This window comes from Bidens hawaiensis, unplaced genomic scaffold (genome assembly GCF_021521415.1).
Source record: "Bidens hawaiensis isolate Kalapana, Puna unplaced genomic scaffold, B.hawaiensis_p1.1 tig00029368_1, whole genome shotgun sequence".
Lineage (NCBI taxonomy): Eukaryota > Viridiplantae > Streptophyta > Magnoliopsida > Asterales > Asteraceae > Bidens > Bidens hawaiensis.
Window position 1 is genome coordinate 144787 of NW_027494867.1, and position 24820 is coordinate 169606.

The window sequence follows — 24820 nt, forward strand, 5'->3', positions numbered from 1 at the left end:
ACATACTTGTTAATTTAGATATCATTGTGATCGGATTGTGATTCCGATACCCTTGGTGAACTCTAATCAACATTTGATTATTGTTTGTTGGGTTAATTATGTGTTCATGGTTTTGGTGTTTATGGTATGTTCGTTTAATCTAAGTATCTCGTGATGTCTCATTCATGAGAATTACTCGGCCTCAAGGACCTGTTCAACCTGTTCACCCATCTGTATACAACTTGCCATCAGGTCGTCGAACTGAAATGCTGCTAAATCTGCTACATCTATATGAAAATCAAATGGCAGCTGACCGTCAAACTCAAGAACGACTCATGGAGAATCAACGACGAATGATGAGTTATATTTCTTTCTGTCAGAAGGAGACTAAGTCGTTGCGTACACATTGTTGAGTCTCAGGGGGTGAAATTAAAGGAACAAGAAGAGTTGATTTTACAATTAACTAGTAAAGAAGATGCCCTCAAGAAACTCAAGAATGACGATGATGATCCTGACGACTCTGATGCAGGAGGTGAGCCTAAACAATCGCATGGTTCATCCTCTGGTGCTGGTGTTAGTGGCGGTGATGATTCGAGCAAACAAATTATTATTTATCAAGATCCAACAGCTGCCAAGCCAATTGAAATGATTGCAGCTAACACAGCGATATTTGTTGATGGATCAGGGGTGGTTCATAGTGTGGTAAATAGAGATGAGATAGAGGTTGGTGAGTTTGTGGTTAGATCCTTGACACGGGAGCAGATTTAGATTCTGCTTGGGCTAAATGACGATCAGTTGACTGTTTTAGAGACTGAGCCCGATGTCGAAGTGATAACTGAGGAGGATTTGGAAGTTGATCCATTGTTTATGAATACGGATTTTATTTATGAGAATGAGAAAATTGAGATGGAGGATGTGACTGTGATGAGTACCCGGACTTGTATCAACACACGAACGTTGATCAAGGTGCTCCGGTATTTAAGAAGAGGTGTTTAAAGAGACTGAGGATGAATTGGAAAAGGTTGTGCAGCGAACAGTACCCTCACTCAAAGAAGTGACTGATGAGGACGTAGAAAGATGGTTCAAACGTCATAAAGTGGGTAAAATTATCAGTGCTTATCATTATGTAGATCAAGAAAGAAAAGATACTGCTGCTGCTTGGGTTAAGGCTAATCAGGTGACTACCTTCAAGACCGTTTCTAAGGTACATGGTGATATTGTCTCCTGGCTCTCTGATTCTGACCTTAAAGTATGTATACTCAAGTGGGAAAATGGTGTCCAGTATTATGAGAAGATAATGGATGTTCTTACATTGCCGCGGTGGGATGTTCGTACCCTCGTGAGACGTCCATTTATCAATCGTGGGGGTTACCGAACAGCTGAGTGGTTTCACCAACACTTACTGTTCAAGGTCAATCATGGCTTCAAATTCTTCAAGCCCCAGGTCCCAAGACGTAAGCGCATTGATGAGATTGATCCAAGGACCGGCTGGAAGAAACTTGTCTTGAAAGTGAAGCCGCCAAAGACGATGAAAAAGGTTCATGTGAAGACAATGCCTCAAGATATTTATCTGTCTTTCAACCGTTGGTACTATGATAATCGTACTGGCGAGGCCGTTATTGTTCGTGGTCGAGGACTGCAGACCGAGCTTATCAAGATATTCGACCCGATGTGGTTGGTTAATTTATCAGAGACAGACAATGATGTGCTACACAGGATGCAGATTTTGATCGAGCGCCAAGAAGATTACGACCTGGCTATGCAATTCCAACGGGTCGTTCATGTGTGTCATGAACATGGAATTCATAGTTGCAGAGACTGGCAGTCCAAGCGCTTCAAATAAGTTAAAGACAAAGAGCTCAAGACGAGGGGGTGTCTGTTAGTGCACGGTTTTGCGTCTAGAGTCTTTGTATTTATCGTTAACGTTATTGTTTATTAATTAATGTAATAATTAATGTTTATTATTATCTAGTTCGCTAAGTTAAAGGCTAGTTCGCTACGGGATGTTAGCAAACTAGACAAATAATGTATTCCCTCCTGATTCGTTAGGGGATGTTAACGAATCAGGGGGTGTTTCGCTATGTTAATTTATGTAACGAAGGGGAAGCTGGTTCGCTAGGGGATGTTAGCGAACCAGATCACCTTCTATATATAGTGAACTACTGTTCACTTTTAATGTAAGTTTTGAAAAGAGTTTTTGAGTGTTAACCAATTGCTCTCTCTCAAGCTTCACCTTAACATTATTCATCTAATATATTGATAATATATACACATACATAACACTAAATCAAGGTTAATTATGAGCTAGATCCTTAATAGTACTAATCGGATATTCACAGATCTGAGATCTGTTAATGTTATTGATTGGTAATCCGGGCTTCAACTGGTTATTAATATAAATTCTTAAATAGTTACATTTTAAACCTTGAACTTTTTTGTTTACTTTTTGCAACAATTATTTTGTTTAAAGATCTCCAAGACAACCTTTCTAAATCCAATACTTTCTTTTATTTAGGCTTCATACGTTAAACCCGTCGTTCCGGCAAATCTCCAAATTAGCAACTTTCAAGTTTATTACTTGAACGTGAGTAACTTCATACCCCGTTTTCTATCTTTTGTTTTGGGGGTTACATTTCATGTTGTCTAAACTAAATGTTTTATACTTGGGTCTTAAACCACAAACGTTGTTGTATACTTTACTTGAATAATTGCTCGATTTGGTGTTCAATGCTTATTTGCCTATGTGTGTTATCGCTTTTGGATGATGGAACTATAAATCCTTGACCATTTGGCAACCCCTCATGGAAAGGTATCGTTAACGTAATGAAATTAACGATAACTATAAATCCTAAACTATTTGGCTTCCCCTTATAGTTGGGTGTTGTCACGCCCCGGTCGTAATTGGCGGAAAAACCGAGGCGTGGCGACGGGGTCGTGATTGATTGAGCACAATAGATATAAAAGTCTAAATGCATAAACTTAAAACATGTCAACATTACAACAATTCAACAGGTAGCAAATTGATTCCATTACAACGGATAATGCTAACATCAATCCTAAATGTATTCCATCTAAGGCATCTATCAGCTATTTGCTACTTCCTGCTTCATTTCCTGAAAACATGTAACGAAAATGTCAACTACATAAAGTAGATGAGTGAATTCATAGGTTTAAGGAAAAAGGGATTATACACAAGCATACTAGACTAAGTTGTAGGGGTTTATGTATAGGGTGTACCATCGGCTAACCCACCACTCCTACAACTTATCCTACCATGCTTGGGTATAAAGCCCGGTTTTGAAAAGGTTTGTAAGACAAGACAAGCGTACCAGACTAGGTTGTAGGGGTTTACACCTAGGGTGTACCATCGGTTAACCCTCCACTCCTACAACCTACTCTGCTACGCTTGTTTATATTTGTAAATCCAAGGTATAAAGATAGGTCAACTAATAATGTAGTGATAAGCCCTACACAAGACTGCAAGAATTATGTATAATGATCCCATGTATTGTTCCCATGCATACAGGTGTAATGATATCAAGGATATATGAATAAAGATACCGAAGAATCATATGTAACCATGTCTTGATGATAATGATGATAATGCATAATGATCACACGAGACCTGACATCAACCCACACAAGACCACACGATGCTACTTGATTTCCATGATGGTAACCCAAATCGATCACTTTGGATACCATAAGAGAATTCTAAAGCGTCCACTTTAGTATCTCTTGGATTCCTAATCGATCACTTAGGAAATCCTTCGGATTCTTAATCGAACACTTTAAGAACCCCATAGGTCACGTGTATTCTAAATCGAACACTTTAGAATCCCACATCTAGTGACGGCCTGTCTACCAATCGACCACTCGGAGACCAAACATATGCACTAGTGTGACCTATACTGCCTATGTTCACACGACCACTAGACTGTCCAATGAATGATGTGTTTTCATGATAATGTATAACGGGCATATGACTTTGTTTTCCAAAGTCCAATGTTCCCTAAGCGATCAATGATTCCCATGTTTACTCCTGAATAATTGATTAGACATACACAACTTCCGAGAAAGTTAAGGTATGAGTAAGCTGCCATGATTACTTGTTTTCCCCAATATTCATTGTTTGCAAAAGATTTGCCAAGAATGTCTATGATAAAGAATGTTTAAATAAACGAGTTTTGTCAAAACGTGTACAGTTACCATGTTTCCATCCCAATGATTTGAAAAGCTTAAAAGAAAAAGGGGGCTATGAACTCACCTTGTTGGCTAAGAATGGTTGCTAGGGTGGTCGAGTGCTGCCAAACGTCGATCCTCTAAGTCTAGACAAGGACATAATAGGTTAACAACACGCTTTAAGTCTAAGAGTATAAGCCTACGCGACCTCGAGCAAAAACCAAGTTTTAAAGTTGAAAACAAGCTGATTCTGGCACATTCGGTCGAATAAGGGCAGGTTCGATCGAATCTGCTACTAGTTCGGTCGAATATGGTACTGGTTTGGTCAAAGGGGCTGGGAAGAACACGTTCAGTCGATTGAGGACTCGTTCGGTCGAGTAGGATGTACATTCGGTCGAATACAATCGTATTCGATCGAATGTATATTCTGATTTGGTTAGTCTGTTCGTTTGCCCACTGGTTCGACCGAATGGTCTCTTGTTCGACCGAATAGGAGATGGTTCGACCGAATGGTCAGGTTCGATTGGTCTATTCGACCGAATAGACCTATTCGACTCCTTCAAGCCGGATGACGGAGAAACCTACGGGATTTTGACGATTTTCATGATTTTTCGCCCAAAATCAATGTTTTATACATGGAAATGCTCGGAATCCATAGGGCTATTGATTCCTAACGTTTATAACAACAAAAGTATGCTTTTTGACACCAAAAATGACGATTTTTGACCAAGAACACACTTGAAACAAAAGTTGGGGTTTTTGCTCGATTCGGGGCCGGATTTGATGATAAAAACGTATGATTTTCAAGAAGATCTTACCAAAAACAACAATAAACAGATTGGTGAACTCGGATTTTGGATTGAATAATTTTCTCTCACTACTCTCTCTCTAGAATTGGGGTGCTTGGGTGTGGGTGTGGAAGAGATGAAAGAAAATGGTGGAGTTTGTTCTTGCACTACGCTTATATACTTGGTTCTATCGGGTTCGGGTTTCGGTTACCTACGGGTCAAGGCTAGCTGAGTTCATAAGTTTTAACGAGCTAGAACTTTCCAGTAAAAATTTTATAAAAATCATTTTTCAAGTAATCGCTTGGAATCTTTTTAAATAAAAACCTTTTATTTTTCGAAAACACAAAATTAATATTTTTCAAACGTAAAAGTTCTTTTTATGAAATGACATTTTTAGCTGAAATAAACAGATTTTCCAATTATATGGATTCCGAACTTATCGTCCAGAACCCAAAGTGTATAGTTTCCGATGATTTCTTGATTTTAGTTTACCAGTCAAATTCCAGGGCGTTACATCCTCCCCAACTTAGAAGAATTTCGTCCCGAAATTTAGATTTTTAGTATACTTGATGAAACGATGATTTAGATTTCATGATCCCATGATGACCACTATGCGCCACTACTTCCAATATTCGTCTCAGATACCACCCAAATCAAGTTGAAGGGGCTTATATATAGGGTGTACCGGCGGCTAACCCACCACTCCTTCAACCTTACTTGAGTGTTTCCTTCGACTCCTATTAGGTCAATGACACACAGGACGACACACTATTTTCCACTACAAGGCATCACCTTCAAGCTTTACATCAGACATATTCATTTCGGATTGAAGGGGTTTATATATAGGGTGTACCAGCGGCTAACCCACCACTCCTTCAATCTTCTGTGAATAATTCCCTCAATAATTCTTGAATTTAATGTCTCACAGCTGCCACGCTAACTATAAGTCCCTAATTCCAAGTTTCGCTTCAGACATATTCAACTCGTGCTGAAGGGGTTTATATATAGGGTGTACCAGCGGCTAACCCACCACTCCTTCAACCTTTGTCGAATAATTCCCTACACGAAGCTTGAGTTCACGACTCCTAGTTGCACAATAGCATAATGCTTATACACGTATACACCTGTGACCTTGATGCAATTATATTCCGGACTATAATTACAAGCTCACCTTGTATCAATGTATAAACTCTATTGCGTGCGGCTAGAAAATTTGACACGACACCACACACATACACACAACCATGCTCCATGAATGCTAGAATGATGACAATTTTTAGCTTAAATGATGTATAAATTCCCCAAGGTTTATATGATTGAGTAGATATGACTTGTGCTTTCCAGCATGAGCCCTGAGTAGCCAAAGTTTGTGGATGCAAATAAAAGAATACTTATAAGCATAACAAGGCAACATGATATTCATTGAATAACACAGTTATTTGATACATGCTGCAAATTTATATTGACTTCTAGACAATTAGATTACAAGAATATAGACTAAGAGAACAGATGAGGGTATTTCTCCTTCATCTGATCTTCGCGTTCCCAAGTAAACTCGGGTCCGCGTTTGTTATTCCACCGAACTTTCACAAGCGGTATGCGGCTACGCTTGGTCTTCTTGACCTCGCGATCCATGATCTCGACGGGTTCTTCAACGAAAAGCAGATTTTCGCTAAATCGAACCTCGTCGACAGGAATGTGAAGGGCCTCGTCAACAAGACACTTCTTTAATTGCGAAACATGAAAAACGTTGTGAACTCTACTGAGTTCCGGTGGCAGCTCAAGACGATAAGCAACTGGTCCGATCCTTTCAAGGATTTTGAATGGTCCAACATACCTAGGAGCGAACTTTCCCTTCTTCCCGAAGCGGACTACGCCCTTCCAGGGGGAAACTTTCAGCATGACACGGTCACCAACTTGAAACTCGAGTGGCTTGCGTCGTTTGTCGGCGTAGTACTTATGTCGGCATCGAGCGTCTTTGAGTCGCTGCTGAATGAAAGCAATTTGATCGGTTGTCTCCTGTATTAGTTCGGGGCCGATGATCTGTGAATCCCCGGTCTCGGACCAACACAAGGGAGAGCGAAACTTGCGGCCGTAAAGAGCTTCAAACGGCGCGCATTTAATGGTAGCGTGGTAACTATTGTTGTAAGAAAATTCTGCCAGTGGCAGATGAGCTTCCCAACTACTACCGAAATCGAGGATACAAGCTCTCAACAAGTCTTCTAGGGTTTGTATGGTCTTCTCGCTCTGCCCATCCGTTTCTGGATGATAGGAAGAGCTAAGCTTCACACTTGTCCCAAAGGCCTTTTGCAAAGATTTCCAGAACCTGGAAGAAAAACTGCTGTCACGATCAGACGTGATGCCCTTAGGCACACCGTGACGGGAAACGATCTCACGAATGTATACCCGTGCCAACTTCTCCGTAGTGTAGTCTTCACGAACCGGGATAAAGTGGGCGGATTTTGTTAGAATGTCCATAATAACCCAAATTGAGTCATGACCGCTAGGCGTCCGTGGTAGCTTGGTGATGAAATCCATAGCTAACTCTTCCCACTTCCACTGAGGAATAATAGGTTGTTGAAGTAGCCCAGACGGCCTTTGATGCTCTGTCTTGACTCGCGAACAAGTCAAACATCTCATCACATACGAAGCGATATCTTTCTTCATCCCGGGCCACCAATAATGGGGTCTAAGATCTTGATACATCTTGTTGCTGCCTGGATGAATCGAGTATCTGGACTTGTGGGCTTCATTTAGAATAAGCGTCCGAAGAGGCTCAGAGTTCGGGATCCACGCTCGGTCAAGAAAATAGAGGATGCCGTCTGACTTGGTTTCGAATTTCTGCTTGGCTCCACAAGACAAAACGCCCTTGAGATCACCATTTACAAGCGCTTGATTCTGAGCTTCACGAATTAAGGAAGGAAGGTTGGATTGAATCCGAATAGAGTGCAGCTGGGTCCTTTCTTTACGACTCAATGCGTCAGCCACCACATTAGCCTTTCCCGGGTGGTAGCGAATTTCACAATCGTAATCGCTGAGAAGTTCGACCCAGTGTCGCTGCCTCATGTTCAACTCTTTCTGATTGAGGATGTGTTGTAAGCTCTTGTGATCGGTAAAAATGACACACTTCGTACCGTACAGGTAATGTCTCCAGATTTTTAGGGCAAACACCACTGCACCCAACTCCAGGTCATGTGTGGCGTAGTTCTTCTCGTGCACCTTGAGTTGTCGAGAAGCGTAAGCGATGACCTTCCCTTGTTGCATTAAAACGCAACCGAGGCCCTGATTCGAAGCATCGCAATAAACGGTAAAGTCATCGTCACCTTCCGGAAGTGATAGGATCGGTGCTTGGCAAAGCTTATTCTTCAGAGTTTGGAAAGCTTCCTCTTGATCTTGTCCCCACACGAAAGGTTCCCCTTTCTGGGTCAAAGTGGTTAAAGGCAAGGCAATCCTGGAGAAGTTTGAGATAAAACGGCGGTAGCAGCCGGCCAGACCAAGAAATGAACGGATTTCGGTAGGTGTTTTAGGCGCTACCCAATTTCTGATGGCTTCTATCTTGGAAGGGTCGACGTGAATGCCGTCGACATTGATGACATGTCCCAAGAATTGAACTTCCCTTAGCCAAAATTCACACTTGGAGAATTTGGCATATAGTTGCTCTTTCCTGAGAAGCTCCAAAATAAGCCTGAGATGAAGCTCATGATCGGTCCTCGAACGAGAATAAATGAGAATATCGTCTATGAAAACAATGACAAACTGATCAAGATATGGACGGCAGACGCGATTCATCAGATCCATGAAGATGGCGGGAGCATTGGTCATTCCAAAAGGCATAACCATGAACTCGTAATGACCATAACGAGTTCGGAACGCAGTCTTCGGGATATCCTCTTCCAGAACACGCAACTGATGGTAACCAGAACGCAGATCGATCTTAGAGAAAAACGTAGCACCCTGGAGCTGATCAAATAGATCATCAATTCTCGGTAACGGGTACCGATTTTTGATAGTGAGCTTATTAAGCTCCCGGTAGTCAATGCACATACGGAAAGTCCCGTCCTTCTTTTTGACGAAGAGTACTGGGGCTCCCCATGGAGACGAGCTAGGGCGAATGAATCCCTTGCTAAGAAGTTCTTGAAGCTGATTTGATAATTCTAGAAGTTCCGACGGAGCTAGACGATACGGTGCCTTAGCAATAGGGAGAGCACCAGGAATAAGATCGATACGAAATTCCACCTGCCTGCTAGGAGGAAGTCCAGGCAGATCTTCGGGAAAAACATCAGGAAATTCACGCACAACAGGAATGTCCTGCAGTCTCTTGTCTTCGGATTCCCTGAGAGTAACATGAGCTAGAAATGCGGGATACTTCTTTCGAAGGTACCGACTGGCCTTTAAGCAAGAGACGATCCTTAGGCATCCACCCGATTTTTCGCCTTGAATAGTTAGAATTTCGCCAGAAGGTAAAGGGATACGAATAAGTTTCTCGGCGCAGATTACCTCCGCGAGATTGCTGGACAGCCAGTCCATTCCCACAACTAGATCGAAGCTTCCAAGACGAAAAGGTATAAGGTCAATACTGAACGATGTGGTGACAAGAGTAAGAGTGCAATTTCGGATGACAGACTTCACCTGTTTGGACTCCCCACTAGCAAGTTCAACAGAAAAGGCAGGGTCCAACTCGGAAATTTTTAATTTCAGCAAAGGAACCAATTTGCAAGAAACAAAGCTCCTATCAGCTCCTGTATCAAATAGGACAGACACCCAGTTGTTGTTAAGAATAAACGTACCAGTAATAACATCGGGGTTTTGGCGTGCATCGGCAGCTCCAATGGTAAAAGCCCTCCCGCGAGCCGGAGGGATGCTGGTGACGCGGGGGCATCGATTTCTGTAATGGTCCATAGCGCCACACTCGAAACAGCCTCGAGCAGGGTTAGGCTGAGGGTTAGCATTCCCCACAGCCAGCTGGTTGCCAGGACTCCTGCATCGCTCCACCAGGTGCCCGAATCGTCCACAATTCGTGCACTTGCGGCACGACTCTCTAGTTGGGTGATGATAAGAACATAAGTTGCACTTGGGATGAAGCCCAGTATATTCCTTTCTTGGTCTTCCCTGAGTTGTTGTGGCTGGAGCGGGGGCTATGGAGTTGATAGGCGTAGCATCAGTGATTGCAACTAAGTTGGTCGCCTTCCGCTTCCTATTGCTCCCCTTTTTCGCCCTCCAGTCGGAGGATTTGCCCTTGTCCTGATGCAGAACACCAGACTTGAGCTGTTCCCTGGTCAGACGGGCAGTGAGATCGATCGCTGCCTTAAGTGTAGTGGGGTCAACTCCAACCGCAATGCCCCTCATGGAGTCCGGAAGACCGCTGATGTATTGCTCGACAGCGCGAGAAGCTGGGGTAACCATATGGGGCACCAATAAGGAGAGTTCATGAAATCTCTCCGTGTACTTCATGTGATCCGCGCCCTTCATCGTGTGCGCCCTAAACTCAGCCTCCAGTTTCTGGATCTCGGTTCTCGGAACGAACTCCTGCGTGACTAGCTCAACAAACTCAGCCCAGGGCAGGGCTAGAGCCGCGTCTCGTCCCCTGGTTCTTATCTCGTTATTCCACCACGTGAGAGCCCGTTTGTGGAACATACTCGTTGCGAATTTTACCCTGAGTTCATCCGGGCAGGAGCACATGTTGAATGAAGCTTCGACTTTCTCGAACCACTGGAGAAGACCAGCGGCTCCCTCGGTTCCACTAAAACTTGTAGGCCTAGTGTTGGTAAAAGCCTTATAGAGCTTATCGGCCTGAAGCGTGGGATTCGGTTCTGGGGCTTGGGGTGCACCCGAGGTTCCTTCTTGCCTCATGTTGTTTACCAGACCCGGGAGAACTACTGCAATTTGCTGCGCTATGAGGGCAGCGAGGTCAGCGGGGTCAACATTGACGGATGAGCGACGAGGAGGCATTCTATTAAAAGAATAAGAATGCGCATTAGTTAAAATTGAGAATAAAGAATAACTGGATAAGGAAATTGCCAAAGAGTACATCGCTACTAGATTCACAGTTAATGATGCAACACATAAGCACATAGCAAGCATATAAGTGTGGGCATGTGATAGTGATGCATGAATTTTCTAGAGTCAAGGGTCCTAGGTTATAGTCTAGGTCGGTTTCCTAATTCCCTATAACCATTGGCTCTGATACCAATCTGTCACGCCCCGGTCGTAATTGGCGGAAAAACCAAGGCGTGGCGACGGGGTCGTGATTGATTGAGCACAATAGATATAAAAGTCTAAATGCATAAACTTAAAACATGTCAACATTACAACAATTCAACAGGTAGCAAATTGATTCCATTACAACGGATAATGCTAACATCAATCCTAAATGTCTTCCATCTAAGGCCTCTATCAGCTATTTGCTACTTCCTGCTTCATTTCCTGAAAACATGTAACGAAAATGTCAACTACATAAAGTAGATGAGTGAATTCATAGGTTTAAGGAAAAAGGGATTATACACAAGCATACTAGACTAAGTTGTAGGGGTTTATGTATAGGGTGTACCATCGGCTAACCCACCACTCCTACAACTTATCCTACCATGCTTGGGTATAAAGCCCGGTTTTGAAAAGGTTTGTAAGACAAGACAAGCGTACCAGACTAGGTTGTAGGGGTTTACACCTAGGGTGTACCATCGGTTAACCCTCCACTCCTACAACCTACTCTGCTACGCTTGTTTATATTTGTAAATCCAAGGTATAAAGATAGGTCAACTAATAATGTAGTGATAAGCCCTACACAAGACTGCAAGAATTATGTATAATGATCCCATGTATTGTTCCCATGCATACAGGTGTAATGATATCAAGGATATATGAATAAAGATACCGAAGAATCATATGTAACCATGTCTTGATGATAATGATGATAATGCATAATGATCACACGAGACCTGACATCAACCCACACAAGACCACACGATGCTACTTGATTTCCATGATGGTAACCCAAATCGATCACTTTGGATACCATAAGAGAATTCTAAAGCGTCCACTTTAGTATCTCTTGGATTCCTAATCGATCACTTAGGAAATCCTTCGGATTCTTAATCGAACACTTTAAGAACCCCATAGGTCACGTGTATTCTAAATCGAACACTTTAGAATCCCACATCTAGTGACGGCCTGTCTACCAATCGACCACTCGGAGACCAAACATATGCACTAGTGTGACCTATACTGCCTATGTTCACACGACCACTAGACTGTCCAATGAATGATGTGTTTTCATGATAATGTATAACGGGCATATGACTTTGTTTTCCAAAGTCCAATGTTCCCTAAGCGATCAATGATTCCCATGTTTACTCCTGAATAATTGATTAGACATACACAACTTCCGAGAAAGTTAAGGTATGAGTAAGCTGCCATGATTACTTGTTTTCCCCAATATTCATTGTTTGCAAAAGATTTGCCAAGAATGTCTATGATAAAGAATGTTTAAATAAATGAGTTTTGTCAAAACGTGTACAGTTACCATGTTTCCATCCCAATGATTTGAAAAGCTTAAAAGAAAAAGGGGGCTATGAACTCACCTTGTTGGCTAAGAATGGTTGCTAGGGTGGTCGAGTGCTGCCAAACGTCGATCCTCTAAGTCTAGACAAGGACATAATAGGTTAACAACACGCTTTAAGTCTAAGAGTATAAGCCTACGCGACCTCGAGCAAAAACCAAGTTTTAAAGTTGAAAACAAGCTGATTCTGGCACATTCGGTCGAATAAGGGCAGGTTCGATCGAATCTGCTACTAGTTCGGTCGAATATGGTACTGGTTTGGTCAAAGGGGCTGGGAAGAACACGTTCAGTCGATTGAGGACTCGTTCGGTCGAGTAGGATGTACATTCGGTCGAATACAATCGTATTCGATCGAATGTATATTCTGATTTGGTTAGTCTGTTCGTTTGCCCACTGGTTCGACCGAATGGTCTCTTGTTCGACCGAATAGGAGATGGTTCGACCGAATGGTCAGGTTCGATTGGTCTATTCGACCGAATAGACCTATTCGACTCCTTCAAGCCGGATGACGGAGAAACCTACGGGATTTTGAAGATTTTCATGATTTTTCGCCCAAAATCAATGTTTTATACATGGAAATGCTCGGAATCCATAGGGCTATTGATTCCTAACGTTTATAACAACAAAAGTATGCTTTTTGACACCAAAAATGACGATTTTTGACCAAGAACACACTTGAAACAAAAGTTGGGGTTTTTGCTCGATTCGGGGCCGGATTTGATGATAAAAACGTATGATTTTCAAGAAGATCTTACCAAAAACAACAATAAACAGATTGGTGAACTCGGATTTTGGATTGAATAATTTTCTCTCACTACTCTCTCTCTAGAATTGGGGTGCTTGGGTGTGGGTGTGGAAGAGATGAAAGAAAATGGTGGAGTTTGTTCTTGCACTACGCTTATATACTTGGTTCTATCGGGTTCGGGTTTCGGTTACCTACGGGTCAAGGCTAGCTGAGTTCATAAGTTTTAACGAGCTAGAACTTTCCAGTAAAAATTTTATAAAAATCATTTTTCAAGTAATCGCTTGGAATCTTTTTAAATAAAAACCTTTTATTTTTCGAAAACACAAAATTAATATTTTTCAAACGTAAAAGTTCTTTTTATGAAATGACATTTTTAGCTGAAATAAACAGATTTTCCAATTATATGGATTCCGAACTTATCGTCCAGAACCCAAAGTGTATAGTTTCCGATGATTTCTTGATTTTAGTTTACCAGTCAAATTCCAGGGCGTTACAGGTGTCGCTAACTTGTTAGCGATAACTATTTTATCCAAGTTTATAGCTCTTATTTATTGTTTCGTATACTTGTTTTGTGGCTTTTCTTACTCTATACTATTGTTGCTCAAACTTATGAATTGCTCACCAACCTTTTTGTTGACAAACTTTATTTTATGAAATATTACAGGTTTACATCTTGGTTGATTTTGGATGCTTGAAGAAAACGTCACAAATACCATTAGGATATTAGCAAAAATGAACAATATTTGATTTGCTATATTTTGTTATGTTTTGTTATGACTTGTTATGAATATTGTTATGTGACATTTTAGATATTGTGAAATGAAATGAGTTTATTAAATATTGTCGCTTTTATAGTGTCATGTGCTTATGGGCAATCGTTACACCTCGGCATGTTCTGCCGCCTTTGGTCGGGGTGTGACATCGAGAGAGTATCTCAATAAATAGTTTCAAGAAACAAAAATGAAATGTATAAATTATTTTATGCAAATGTGAATACCAAGAGCTTGAGTGTTAATCCAATTGACTTTATCTCAACATAATAGTGATTGTAGATGGGTAACGTTAATCATGATGAATGTATTCATCAAAATGATTTGGATTAAGACTTATGTTCAAAGTCTATATAGTCAATGATAAAGCCTTGGAGATTAAAGGGAAATAAGTTATGTTCCTTGATTGAATGATGAAGTTATGTATGCTCTATATACAATAACTCGTGAGACTTTCCTAAATATTAAGGTTTTGGGGGTTGTGAATAAGTCTCATAATTTTGTCTAAACAAAGGGCTGGGTGTTTCAAAATGATATTGTAATTGCTGTGAAGGATTGATGCATATTCTGTTCACATGCTAAAGTATTGTAGTCTAAAGCATGCTAGACTAATACTTGTTAATTATGGTTCTTTATAAATTAAAGACTAATTAACGCAGAATTTGAAACATCAACAACACAAGAATGAATTTGTGTATAGAAAAATTTAACGAAATTTTCATTTAATCTAAGGAAATGATATATCTTGTAAGGATCTTAAGAAGATTTCGAACTCTTTAGGTATGTTCTAGATGGTGATTTATTCTAGATCTGTGATGGTTTGTTAACAACCTTATGACAAGTTTAGCTTAAACTTTAGAAAGTGGTGGAAGCTAACACTAAGGCATGTGTTATCAACCACTGATACAAATACGTGGTCTTGTTCAAATCATACGTGTCGAGTTGTCTTCATAAGTAAAGTTAAACAAACTATATCAAAATGCAAGAAATTTGGGGGAAGCCATTTAAGAAACTACTCTTTAGAAGTATGTAGAAATGGTAATTGATATGATTTATCAAATTTGTGTGGAAAGGAAGAACCTTTCTCTACCCATTTGAAAGTTGGATGATGTTATCCAATAACACTTAAATGTGGGGGGGGGGGTATCTTGCATTTGAACGTGGAAGGTTTACCAATAAGGATTATTATCAAAACATTTCAAACATGTGACTTCGTGGAGTACACAATGGTCATAACGATCTAATCTAGTGATTAGACTCGAATGCCAAATGGTTGCTATATGTATGATATGGCATACTAGAGGCAATATTAACTTACAAGTTAATAACACGTCATAACAACTCATCTTAATTGCAATTATCTAGTATTGACTTGACAAAGTCATAGATAAAGGTTTTTGATCCAACAACCCAAGGGTTGATGAAAGATAGAGTTGTGGAAGGAGACTAAAGCCCATGAAAAAAAATAAAATATATGAAGAAAAACCTAACTTAGTTGACTGGAGATCCCAAGATCTAAGTTCAATAGGACAACCTAATTATATATCTAAGGGTGGTCACTCTGAAGGCATAGCTAATGTATAAGTTGACATATAAGCTAATATATATTTATATATATATCCTCCTAAATTGTAAAGGGAGTTAAATTAATTCCTAGTCCATTCCGATAACAACAGTGGTATGTTGTGAGGCTAAGCATAACTTATGGTTAATGATTTATGTAAATCATTATAACGTTAATGCTTTTAATGATTTATAGATAATCACCTATGTGAAAGAGAAGTGAGGTCGTTTCGAATGAAATTGTGGGGTGAGCAATTTTTAGAGCTTTCACAGAACCAGGCTAGTGTTCCAGGACCATAATGGACACGACAATGAAGGGATGTGCTCGGCTAGGGAGAGTATTGTGTGAAGTGTATTATCGTCTACACAAATGGGGGTTAGTTCAGGGACATCACGTCTACTAACCACTAGGAGACTAAGTATACTTCACAAAGGAAGGTTCAAAGCTAACACCTACCTATCCTGCAATACTCAACCGTCGAGGTTCCATTGGAAATATTGTGTGTGTTTTGATCAATCTCCATTCATGTGGGGGATTGTTGGAAAATTTAGAAAATGTGAGTGGAAATTAATTACTTTAATAATAATATAAAACTCTTGGTTTGGTGAAACTCTTGAGTAAAATGGCTTGATGACACTTAATGAGTTTTTATTGTTACATTAAGTCACTAATTAAGTGAGACACTTGTTTTTTAACTCTTGAATATATTAGTTGACTTTGTGCCACATTTGATAGAACTAGAAAGAAAAGTGTTCACTCAAAAATCCATATGGTTAGAGAGGAGCACTCTCTACTTGATTCCTTCACCACCTTATTCTAACCTATTCCTTTTTCAAGAACATCGATATACCCGATGAAACCTCGGGCGCATAGCTTTTCTCGGTAGTACATACTCTTTCGGCTGTTGTACCCTGGGAGACAGGCGGACTCTTTAGTAGAGACCCGAAATCTGTTTTAAGGGATTCGTGTTTAACACGAATCCTCGGTCACAACCGTCAACATTTTGTTTGTTTTTTGTTGTAGTCAAGGCGCTTAGTCGAAGACCAAATGTGATGAAGACACAAGACAAGGATACTACATTAAGACTTGTTAAACTACCCGCTAAAGACTTTGGATCATATCAGTTTTTAATTTAAAAGTTTGTATTTATTTAGTTTTGTAAACGTATCGTACTAGAATATTTCCCATTACTAACGAGAGTATCGTTAGCGTTTATTTTATTTTATTTTTAAAATAAAATGTGACCCATGTCCTACATTAAATTTGGTCTTTAGAACCAAAGTTGGTTATCAAATCTGATTTTGGTGTTTAAAATCAAAGTTATTGGTCATAATCAACTTTGTTTTCTGTACGAAAGTTGTTGTGGATGCAGTGGTTATGCATGTTAGTTATTATTGTTAATTGTCATGACGTTTTATGAGGGGTTGCGATGGTTCATTGCACATGTAAACACTTCATATAAGGGAATCATCTGGTTTGATTGCATAATCGAGTTTCACACATTCGAATATCACAGAAAAGAACCTATAGTTCTTAGTACTTTCTGTCTTATCCCATTATTATTTTGTAACAGGCAAAATGCTTTAATATGAAAACTAAATACACATGATTCAAAAAAGATATCCGATCATAGAAGAAAAAATCCAAAAACACTACAAAGATTAAAATACATTGCTCATGATTGGTGGAGAATCGACACGAAGAGCAAGCTTGGGAAATTGAAGAAATTCGAGGGCAAGACTTTAGGAGATGGCAGAAAAAGATGCACATTCTGTTAACTACTTTGTTTTTATGTTTTTTTTATTTTATTTTAAAGAAATCATAATATCTTTCATTCAAATAAAATGATCCAATTACAATAAAAGCAGGGTATGTATTTAGTACACCGATGCAAGAAACTATAGAAGGAAAAAAAGTTAGAAACAACCATGGGTAGAAGCAACCGGGAAAATGACGATTACATCTGCAGGGGCTACATTTTAAACGGTGTGTGTGACTCGTTACTTGATTTTTATCACAATCTTAAATCTTTAAAAGAACTATGGGATTCTTTAATTCATAATACATGGCTAAGGATGCTTCATGCAAGAAGTTCCTCGTTAGTAATTTTAACAATTACAAAATGATTGATTCAAGCCTTGTGATAGAACTGTATAATGAACTGTTGCATATCCTGTGCCAATTTTCTCAACACAATATGAAAATGGACCAATCGATTTTCATATCGAGCTTGATTGACAAATTGCTAGCGTTTGGAAAGATTAATAACATGTTGAAACATAAAAGGGAAGAATATTCCATGGTTTAATTAGACAGCCACCTTCGGATTGAAGAGCATCTAAAGGCTCAAGAAGGTGATAAGCCTAAGGAAAAGAACATAGTTGGACCATCCTCTTGAGGACGATAATAGTACGTTCCAATAAGGGGACCGGAACAATTCTGGAAGAAGAAAAAGAAAGTTTAAACAAGCTAAACCCAACTCCCAACAAGAAGGCTAAAATGGATTGTTGGAAGTGTGGCAAACAATGCAATTCAAGAAGGATTGTGGGGTTGGTAAAGGTGAAACCTAGGCTGGTCCAAATGGATCAAAGGACCCAAAGCACACAAAAAGGTTAGAATATAGTGCAAAGTGATAATATAGCTCAAGATCACATGCCATCAATATTTGAGAAATATCATTTGCATGATGATAATGTGTGGTGGGTTGATTCAGGTGCCACGGCTCAAGTGTGAACGGATCAAAGATGGATCCATCTTAAGGATAGGAAATATTGTTGCCGAACCAATCTATGGAATTTGAATTGTGAAGCTTAAATTTACTTTTTGAAAATGTTTAAACTTAGACATGCCCTACTGGTACCAGGAAATCAGGAATTGCCTGGGACTGTATTATACAACTATGAATGCAAACACTTGCTTAAATCAGATAAGTTTATCATATCCAAGCATGGTTCATTTGTAGGATTTAGTTATTTATCTGATGGTATGTTTAGAATCAACAAAGATGCACCATATTATGATAAATTCTACTTGTATGGTTAGTTATAACAATAGTACATATAGTTCAACACCATAGCGTATACATTTTGAAAGGTTATTAGCTATGCCTAAAGACAATTTGATACATGCTTTTGACATTAACAATGAAATGTGTAAAACGTGTGTGCTAAATAAGACAACTAGACAATCTTTTAAGGACATTAAAAGTGAATCTACGTTAGAATTTACACATAGTGATCTATGTGATTTTCATGCAACACCATCTATTGAAAAGAAGAAATTCGTTGTTAAACTCATAGATGGCACATCTAGTTTTTACTATGTGTACTTACTGAATGCGAAAGATGAAGCCTTAGATAAGTTTAAAATATACAAAATTGGGTAACGCCAAAGTAACCGAGCCATGAAGTAGTAGTGCAAGAGTAGCTAAAAACTATGGTTCTAATTTCAGCTACGCTTAGTTAAATGATCTAGAAGTGAGATTCTAACTTACTATAGATATATTGCTTCAATAATATTGAGGAAGATCCTAGAAACCTATATTGAAACTATAGAATCTCAAAACGTTGCTTTGTATAAACAGATGCTCGAAAATATTTAAAGAATGTTATGATAATAGCCCTAACTATAAAAAGATTATTAGAGTAATATGTGAACTTGAAGTTAACAAAGAAACAAAAGAATAAGAGAATAGACAATTCAGTAACTTTTGTTGATGTGCGTATTCTTATGTTACACGAGGTAAATATATATACTATTGGAAATACTATTTAGGAGATATAAACATACAATTGGTGTTGAAAATTTTCATCCATCACATGGATATGTTTTTCCTACACGTTTATTACACTCCCTCTTGGATGACACATTTTCAAACTTCGGGATCTTTGAATTACTGCCTCATTAAAAACCTTGCTAAATAAAACCCAGTGGGAAAAACTTTAGCTAAGGGAAAAAGAGTGCAATATATAGCTCCCCCTCAAGTTGTATGTCATTACATTTTTCGTACGTGTCTCATGCCAATATCATGAACGTGTTTTTGGAATGTTGCTGTGGGAAGTGCTTTTGTGAAAAGATCAGCTGAGTTGTTGTTGGATTGGACATATCTCATCTCAACCTGATTGTCTTTAATAAGGTCCCCAAGTATACTCAAAGTATCTTGGTGGTATATGTTTGTTCTGTTACTTTTGAATCGTTAGGATAAAATAAACCTAAATCAACAGTTCCTTATAGATACCGAAAAATATGTTTAATGCCATTCCATTGTCTTTTAGTAGGGGATTAACTGAATCTTGCCAATAAATTAACTGCAAAAGAAATGTCAGGTCTTGTACAGTTAGTAAGATACATAAGTGCTCCAATTGCACTGAGGTATGGTATTTCGTGACCAAGAATCTCTTCATTATCTTCTTAAGGACGAAATGGATCACTGTCAACATTGAGTGATCTAACAACCATCGGTGTGCTTAAAGGATTTGCTTTGTCCATATTGAAACATTTTAAGAGTTTCTCAGTATAAGTTGGCTGATGCACAAGTATCCCATTATGCATATGCTCAATTTGTAAACAAAGACAATATTTGTTTTTTCCAAGGTCTTTCATTTCAAATTCTTTCTTTGAAAGAGCAATTGCTTCTTTAATTTCTTTTTTGTCTCAATTAAATTTAGATCACAACATACACAGCTATGATAACATATCCTGATGTTGTCTTCTTAATAAAGACGCATGGATAAATAAGATTATTTGTGTATCCTTTGCTTATCAAATAATCACTCAAACGGTTGTACTGTATCCTTCCAGATTGTTTCAGCACATACAAGGATCTTTGTAAGTTGATGGAATACATTTCCTTAGGCTTTGAGCTTAATGCTTCGGGGAGTTTAAATCCTTCAGGAATTTTCATATAGATGTCACTGTCTAGTGATCCATACAAGTAAGCTGCGACAACATCCATAAGACGCATCTCTAAATTTTTAGAGACTACCAAGCTGATTAAATATCTAAACGTAATAGCATCCATAATAGGAGAATATGTTTCTTCGTAGTCAATTCCTGGCTTCTAAAAAAAACCTTGAGCTACAAGTCTTACTTTATATCTTGTTACTTCATTTTTCTCATTTCGTTTTCTCACAAAAACTCATTTATATCCTATAGACTTTATTGACTTTGGTGTAATAACAATAGGTCCAAAAACCTTTCGATTGTTTAGTGAATTTAATTCAGCTCGCATGGCATCTTTTCATTTGTTCCAATCTTGTTGATTTTTACAATCAAATATAGATTTTGGTTCAGAGTCATCATTTTCTTCCATGATATCACTTGCCTCAGAATATGAAAATATATATTCAATGTTTTCCAATTTATCTCGATCCCACATTATATGTGATTGACCATAGTTGATTGACAATTCCTTATTAGAATAATTTATTTCTTCCTGGGGGAATGATATATCATTTACTCTATCCTGATGGAAGGTTTTGTCAGTCATTCCTTCCTTAGGGTCAGTATCCTTTTCAAAGCCCTTTCTTTTTTCGAGGATTTTTATCCTTTGAACCGATTGGTCTTCCACATTTTAAACGTTTTTGGGATTCATGAGGTGCATTATTATGCTTTTTCTTGCTTAGAATCTCAACTCGAGCTGGAGCATTTTAAGCTGGTATATGAGATCTAGTGACCCTGTTTATATTAGTAAATGCATCAGGTAATTGATTGGCAATTTCTTGTAGATGTATTGTTTTGAACCTCTGTCTCACTTTGTTTTGATATTGGGTCTAGGTGTAATAATTATGGCACACACCATGATATATCTCTTTCTTGCTTTTTCATTTCTCCCCTAACGTCGGGAATATTGTTTCGTTAAAATGGCAATAAGCAAAACGTGTTGTAAATACATCACTTGTTAAAGGTTCAATGTATCTTATATGGTAGACGTTTCGTATCCAACATATATTCCCAACCTTCTTTAAGGACCCATTTTTGTGCGTTGTGGTAGTGCAATAGGAACATACACATCACACCCAAAAATTCTAAGGTAAGAGATGTTTGGCTCATTTCCGGAAACAAGTTGTGTGGGAGAGTATTTATGATTTGCACTTGGTCTCACATGAATTATTGATCCAGCATGCATAATTGCATTACACCAAATAGAAATGGGGAGTTTTGTCCTCATTATTAATGGTTTAGCTATTAGCTATAGGCGTTTGAACAACGACTCAGCTAAATCATTTTGTGTGTGTACATGAGAACCATGGTGTTCAACAACAATCCCCACAGACATGAAATAATCATCAAAAGCATGCGATGTAAATCCTCCCGCATTATCAAGCCTTACTTAATTAATGGTATAATCGGGAAAATGTTCACGTAATTTGATAGTTTGAGCAAGAAATTTTTCAAAAGAGACATTACGAGTCGATAATAAAGAGATATTAGACCATCTGCTGGATACATCTATTAAGACCATGAAGTATCTAAATGGTCCACATGGTGGATGAATTGGTCCACATATGTCACCTTGAATTCTTCCAAGAAACATTGGTGTTTCTTTATCAACTTTTAATGGCGAAGGCCTTGTAATTGATTTGCCAAGAGAACAAGATGTACATTGAGATATTTTATCTATTTTCTGAATCTTTTGATCTTTCAGTGGATGCCCATGTGTATTTTCAATGATCCCTTTCATCATTGTGGATCCTGGATGGCCTAATCTGTCATGCCATAAGTTTATGATAACAGAATCACAACAGTTTTCTTTGACTGTCATATGTGCTTAAGGCATATTTATATATGTATAATGTAAACCAGAATGAAGCATTGCCATTTTTTCCAATATCTGATATTTGCTTATGATATGCAAATATTTTTCATTACTAACAGTCCTTGACTGAGTATCATATCCATTATGATATATGTCTTTGAAGCTTAACAAATTTCTTGTTGATTTTAGGGAACATAAAGCATTTTCTATTTTGAGCTTTGTACAATTTGGTAATGCTAAATTAGCTTTTCCCACTCCTTCTATCAAGTTTGTAGGACCTGATATTGTATTGATGATCCCTTTTGTTGGTTTCAGTTTATAAAAATATTTTTTAGATCTAAGTGTAGTATGTGTGGCTCCACTATCCTCTATACATATATCTTCTTCATTTGTTTGATCTTGTGCTCCAGTGATTTTCATTTTAAATCTTGAAAATATTAAGAAAAATAATAAGTGTATACGAAGACATTATAATATTTTAATAAGAACTTTATTTAATTGAAAAACAAACAGTACATGAAGGGAACTACATAATTTAAGATAATGAGAAACACACTTAATTATTGCATATAATTATTGTCGTTAAGCAACTTTTTTAAGTCTGCAATGCTCAGCTCAACATTGATATCATCAAAGTTATCAACATGGTTCACTTCTTTCTCTTTTCCTTTGAGAGAGGCTTGGTATAGTTCACACAGATGTGGAGCTGTGCGACAAGCCTTTGGCCAGTGGTTTGTACTTTCACATCTAAAACATGAAGTGCCATTGTTTTCGGACCTACCAGCTTCATTCCATTTATTGTGTTGTTTGGAATTGTTATTTTGTGGGACATGGTAATTTTTGGTTCTCTGGCTACGACCACGGCCACGGCCACGACCGTAAGAATTAGTGTTCCATTTAAATGAATGGTTACAACCATTAAAATGCTTTTTGTCAAAATAACCACGGACTCGTCCACGACCTTGTTCACATTTATGACCAGAATTTTTATGAGCAACATTTGCTTCTGGTATTGCTAATGAACCTGTGGGACGAGATTGATGACTTTTCATCAATAATTAATTATTTTTCTCTGCTACAAGGAGTTATGCATTTAGATCATAGTATCTTCTAAAATTCTGCAATCGATAATGTGTTTGGAAGTTTATATTTGATGCATGAAATGTGGAGTAAGTTTTCTCTAACTTTTCTTCCTCTGATTTAGGATGCCCACAAAATTCTAGCTTTGAGCAAAGTTGGTGTAAAGCATAGGTGTAATCATTTACCCTCTTAAAGTCTTGGAACCTAAGACTGTTCCATTCTTCTCTAGAAGTAGAAAGTAAAACTTACCTTAGATGACCAAATCTGTTTTTCAAATCTTCCCATATCATATATGGATTATCACAATTAAAATACTCATGTTGTAGTAATTCATCAATATGTTTATGGATGAAAACATCAGCTTTTGCATTATCCTGTTCAGAGCACTCATTGTCTTCTTGAATTTTTTCTAACACATCCATTGATTTCAAATGTCTTTTGACATTTGATGTCCAAGACATAGTTTTCTCCATAAATGTTGAGTGCAGAGAATTCAAGTTTTGAGATATTTGACATTTTGTTGCTAAACATAATAAAGCAAATAATAAGATAAATATTAGAATCCATGTTTATCAATCAACAATGCGATACAATACATTGGTAGAGCTATAAACATATAATAGAAAAAGAAAATGCCGAAATCTTCAGGTGAGAGATTAAAAAGTAGAATGAGAAGTAGTATAAGCACTATAGTGACCAACACCAAAACCGGGTGAATCATTTTGAAAGATTTATCTTTGATAAACTTAAGAAGAAGAATGTTTGTTGTAAATGAAATGGAGTTGATAATAGGTTATTTATAGTGAAAATTTATAACCGTTTTATAACGCTAATATTACCGTTCGTATGTGTGTGTATATATATATAATATTATTTATTTTAAAGTAAGATAATAATAAGATATTAAATAAAGTTTATTTCATAAAATATATAATTAGTATGCACAATAATAAGAATAGAACTTTTAGTATAAATAAATCTAACTTCTAAATGAAATAAAAGTTAGTTGCGATGAAAGTAAAAATTAGATGCATAATGAAAAGTTAGAATAGTTATCAAATTTTAATACAATGTTTATATACATTATTGTTATTACTTAGTATATGTATATGCATATATATATATATTTTTCTAATATACATAATTAAAGAAGTGCTTATGATGCTTATGTGGATATTTTTGTGCCTATTACCTTTCTTGATCAGGATATAAGCGGCTCGTTCTAATAACGTGTTATGATATTAGCCCTAACTATAACAAGATTATTAGATTAATATGTGAACTTGAAGTTAACAAAGAAACAAAAGAATAAGAGAATAGACAATTCAGTAACTTTTGTTGATGTGCGTATTCTTATGTTACACGAGGTAAATATATATACTATTGGAATTACTATTTAG